General features: G+C 45.3%; 1 long non-coding RNA gene across 1 annotated transcript; it reads left to right on the top strand.

Annotated features, from left to right (window-relative positions):
* The first annotated feature begins 873 nt into the window (after nt 1-873).
* Nucleotides 874-4,448, top strand: LOC123792545 (uncharacterized). Its single transcript, XR_006779722.2, has 2 exons — nt 874-1,510; nt 3,874-4,448. It is a non-coding gene; the product is annotated as an uncharacterized LOC123792545 (long non-coding RNA).
* Nucleotides 4,449-5,208: the final 760 nt, after the last annotated feature.

Genomic DNA, 5,208 nt, shown 5'->3' on the forward strand with positions numbered 1-5,208 from the left:
AAATATAGCTCATATTTTTTAATGAAATCTGATACAATAAAGTTCCAGCGATGCTACCCTTCAAAGTCCTTGAAAATACTTTAAGTTCCCTTTAAAAACATTCTCAAATTTCAAGTACTACTTAATCATCTAATTTTGCCCAGTTTAACATCAAGTTCAAGTATTACAGAAAAATTTAAAAGTTTTAAAAAACTGTTAATAAGTTTCACGGTTTCTGTGTTCCTTTATTGCTAGCTTTGACAAATTTGGGGTTTCTACTGTATTTTACTGCAAAGCCTCAGTTTTATAAACATGGGTTAAACTGCCTGGAAACTGCAGTACTGTTGACCTCCATGGGAAACAGCCCAGCATAGATGGCCTTCGGGCATGTAACTGATCAATAAGACAGAGATCGCCAGTAACCGCATCTCCAACTGCTTGAACCACAGTGTAGAAAGTACTGTAAGCAGCATTGTCCCCAGTCAGAGAACTCACGCATGGATAAGCTTGGCTGGTTTAGTGGTTTCCTTGTAGAGTTCATTGTGACCTGGTTTTTGGTGTCTCCGAGGGCTATCCCTGAGACAGGCAGGTGAGTCAGCTGACGAAGACAGACGGAGACAGCAGGGCTGACGCTGGTCTCTTTAACCACCGCAGGGCCACATGGCTGTGGGGGACGTGGTTTTTACCATTGCTTGGTCTTAACCCATCTCAGTCTTTTGGCAGGGAGGTGCAGCCTGTTGAGAATTTGCTTAATCAAAGACAGCAACGGGACGCTTCACTGAGTGAAGCCACTGACTCAGGTTTCGGCTCAGGTTGTGATCTCAGGATCCTGAGATTGAGCCCCGCATAGGGCTCTGTGCTTAGCGTGGAGTCCACTTGGGACTTTCTCTGCCTCTCCCCCTCCCCCCTGCTCACTCTCTCTCTCAAATGAATTCTTAAAAAAAAAGAAAAAAGAAAAAAGACATCAACTATTGATTTCAAAGGAGGCACCACCAAGTATTTTGGGCTTGTAAGTGGTTGGTGCCCGAAGGACATTTTAAGAGTGCCTAACCACGAGAGAACCTTAAATAAAGTATAAAATCTGGTCAGCATTATTCTAATACTTGGGTGTGTATGATTTTGAAATCCATCGTTATTCTTGGGAAACCAATTCGTTTGTGTGGAGTTGCAACAACTATTAGAATTCTAGCATCCATTTAAAAGGGAGATGTCCAGTTACCTTTATTTCTACATTGTAACAGTAGAGATTCAAGACTGGATTGGAAAATAAAAAAAGTTAAAACTTAGGAAGAAGATTGCTTTGGCCCTTTGCTGCCCAGCAGGCCTTCCCGGACCCGGGGTGACGAGGGTGCTCCTCTCATATTCTACTGTTTGACTTCCTTCTGTGTTCTGTCGCTGAGTGCTTCCTAACCCCTTGATGTCTCTTTTGAAAGGTGGGGACCCAAACTGTATGCATTGTTCCAGATGCGTTCTTGCCAAAGCAGCATAAAGCAAATGTAACAGTTAGGAAGAAGGCTCCCTCCCTCTCTAGGTAAGTACGACTGACACCTGCCCACCTCTACCTGGCAGGACCCCATAAAACCCCAACCTGTGCCTTCACAGCCCAGAGCTTTTAATTCAGTGGCATGAATTCCCAAAGGAGTTCCCCCAGACCAGCCCCGACCATTACAGCCTCTAGCTGCACCCTGTCCTGGCACTTTCCCGGTTGTTTAACTCTCTTGGGCTTTCTTCCAGTCAAGAACATCTTCCTCCAGTGTAATAATTTTGACGTCAGATAAAATGAGATTTTATCTGTAAACTATGTGAACTGATGGGACAGGCTACTTTAGACTGTTCTCTTTTGCGATGTGGAGTATTAGAGTGCAAGTTCCCACATAGGACACTATGTGCTGCTGGAAGGCTTTTTCTTATCTAAAAAAATTCAGATATACTTAAAAATGAAGGGATATATAGAGAGAGAATAGAAGGAATCTAGAATTGGTTATTAGCCAGGTTAGACATTGATCTCAGTTTGGAAATACTTTAAAGTCATGGATCAGCACGATTACCTTGACACAGGTTGTTGGAAAATTCTTTAATTTCTTTGTCAGAGACTGTTCTGACCCATCCCATTTCCAAGTAAAACCATAGCAATGATGTTTACCTTGTAGATCTTGAATGATATATTTGAGTCCCCCCAAGTTGATTAATCTTTCCCAAGTTCTACAAACCTACCTCTAGCTGTAGAGAATATATTTGAGGTAATACCTTAAGATGTGGAATAAACGTCTGTAATAACAATCTTATCTTTTAAATTTTTCTTAAATGTGACATAAAAAAATGATCCTATATGTTCAGCTCTGGGTGGGAATGTTTAGAAATGATTTGCTTCTTTGGCCTTGAATTTTGGATTGCTTTGAAACGAGTTTAAGGTCCTGCAAACATCTCTGATGTTCTGTGACATCAACAAAACTTTGCCACTGTGTCAAAGGCCACGTGAAGGGCGTGTGACACATCTGTCATCGTTTTGAAAGTAGTATAGATGCTATAAAATGGGAGAGTCCACCTTACTCCCGGGATCTGAGCTGAAATACTAACTTCAAACATGTTCTGAACATTCTGTGCATAGCCGCAAACAACACTCTTCCCAGCTCCTTGCCTTTAGATCATTTCTTCAAATGAAGGAACTTAAGTAACTTAAAACATTTTGTTTGCTGATGGGTAAAAAAAACAAAACAAAACAAAAAACCAACTTAAAATTTACCTGATGTTTTGCAATTTTTTCCTCCTGGGTTGTCACTTGTTAATGCTTTTGCTTTTTAGAATGAATCCTTTGAGTGAGTTTAACTCTGTGCTCATGTCATCAGAAATAGGCAAAGAAAGTTTCTGCATGACTCACCATAAAAGTCAAGGTCAAATGACAGAGATTTCTGAATTATCCAGAGATGAATGTATTAAGGGATCAAAGGAGTTGGCAGTTGCCACATCCTTCAGCTCGAATGTCACAATGCTGGCAGCCTCGGAAGTGCTGCTGGGCCCCTCTCTGGCTGATTACAATGCTATTGACCCAAGAGGAAGGACAGGGACTTCCGAGCGGTTTCTGGTCCTTCTCCCACCATCCTTAGGGTTTCACCAGCAGAAGTCAGCCTATGGGATTATGGTGATGAGGAATTAGAGGCATATCTATAGCCATGGACAAGTGAGAGCTGACTGGTTTCTTTAGGGACAGAGGCCCTACAGCCTTGGGCTCCAGGGATCCACATTGCCATCATCCCCAAAGGCCTCAGGTTGTCTGGTGTGTTCGGACTCCCAGACTTCCTGCTCTCACCCTTCAGGACTTGTTCTTTCCCTGAGGTGCTAGGCTATTTGAGCCTCGGAGGCTGTTGGACCCGAGCTGAAGACCATCCCGCTGGACCCTGAGTGGGAAGTGGCCTGAGGTGGGGAAGGCAGAGCTGCTGTGGAAAAGGGGAGTTCACGGCTTGGGCGTGTCTGCCCCACAGGCTGCTCGGCTGCCTCTCTTGTCATTCCCGTCACAACGGTTTATGGAACTGTGACATGAACGGCGGTGTGTTTCTACCATGGTCTGGGAGCCACCTCACAATTCTGGGTCTGAGCATGGCAAGATCCCCTGTTAGGTCCCCTCTGACATCACGATGGGAGCTGGGCTGCAGGCCGAGTGTGGGCTCTGCGGAGCCACCCGTGTTTTGGTGCAGCCTGTATTACCCTGCATATCCTGAGCGCTCCGTCCCCAGTGCACAATTCAGCAGCGCACTCCACCGTGGCTGAGTGTCACCCATGACACGGGGGGAGGGCGGAACGTCTGGGGCCATGCCCTTTTCAGCCCTAGTATGATCCTATTTAAGTGTAGCCTTGTTTCTTGCCTGACCTTCCTGTTGGCTGTCTGTCTTCATGCAGGTCCCTGGTGTCTGACACACGGCGAGCTGTAGGATAAGGACATCCCGAATCTCAGCTGGAACCAGATGGACAAGCATTCCTTCCACCAGGGCTCTTGCTGATGGTTCCCTTCACGTCTCAGTTTACTGTTGGTTTTCCCTTTCTTGCTATTCTGTCTCTCTCCAAACCCCTCTTGATTGCCTTTCCTAGGGACAGACCTTAGAAAGGTGGGCCAGGACTTGGGACTTGCGGCCCTGCTCCCTGCAGCCCAAGCCGGCAGCCCCTGCACCCCGTCTTCAAGGCACCGCCCCCAAAAGAGATGCCTGAAGACATTAGCTTCTGAGAACCCCCTCTCTTCTGCATGACTAGCTTGTAAGGAGGGATATAGGGAGAGAATTTCCAAGAATTTTCCACTTTTTCAAAAAACGTATGTGACTTATTTTTGGCTTTGAACTGAGAGCAAACTTTGTGGCATACAGCTCCGTTTACTTGTGCGCATCTGTGGAATCTGGAGAACTCCATGCAACATTCCCTTTCCTGTCCGGGCTGTTTGTATAATTGTACATAAATGTAGCAATAAAGACATTCTAACCTCAGCCTGGGGCATTCCTTTCCACTTGACTCTGCGTCGTCACAGAAGGCCCCGGACCTGGTTCCCATCCTCTCTGATTTCACAGAGTGTTCGTTTGGAGTTGGCTGGTGTTTGGAGAAAGAGGCTTGAGGAGTTTGGTGGCAGAGCTGGGATGCGAAGCAGCATTATTAATTCACGAAGGGGCGCCATTCCTGGTGTTCTGGGGTGGCTCGAATGTCCAAGGGTTGAAGCTCAGAGGATCGGGGGACAGTCTGCATTCTGAGCTATGTAAACAGTCTCTCCAGCATGTCTCGTGCTACAAGTATATGGCAGACACCTGTGGGCGCAAAGTTACCTCTTAAAGATTTTCAGAAGAAAACACAAAATATGCCCCATGATATTGGAATTTGCATCTGTCTCCGATGTTTTCAAGGGTACTGAGCCAAGCTCTTTTAGAAACAGTGTCTTCCTAAAGGGAACAGAGGCAAATAACCTCTTTATTTGGCAGAGATAATGCTGTTTGTCCTATTGAGGAGAATTTGTTCCCAAACTGGTCTCATAATTTATTTGAAATCTTTGGTTATCAGGCGTTTTTAGAACTTAAAAGAGAATCACATACATTGTTGTGGTTTCTCATCAAATTGCTGTTTCTCAGGCCACTCCTCGATGGTAAACAGAAGTCCGAGTAAAACATAAAACCTTCAGCACCTGGGACGCAGTGGGGCTGGGAGCGGCCCGTCCTAGGCCAGCATTTGAAAAACTACTCTCTCTAGGTTAAAACAAGG

The sequence above is a fragment of the Ursus americanus genome, chromosome 16 (genome assembly GCF_024610735.1).
Source record: "Ursus americanus isolate L20-20 chromosome 16, mUrsAme1.1.p, whole genome shotgun sequence".
NCBI classification, from domain to species: domain Eukaryota; kingdom Metazoa; phylum Chordata; class Mammalia; order Carnivora; family Ursidae; genus Ursus; species Ursus americanus.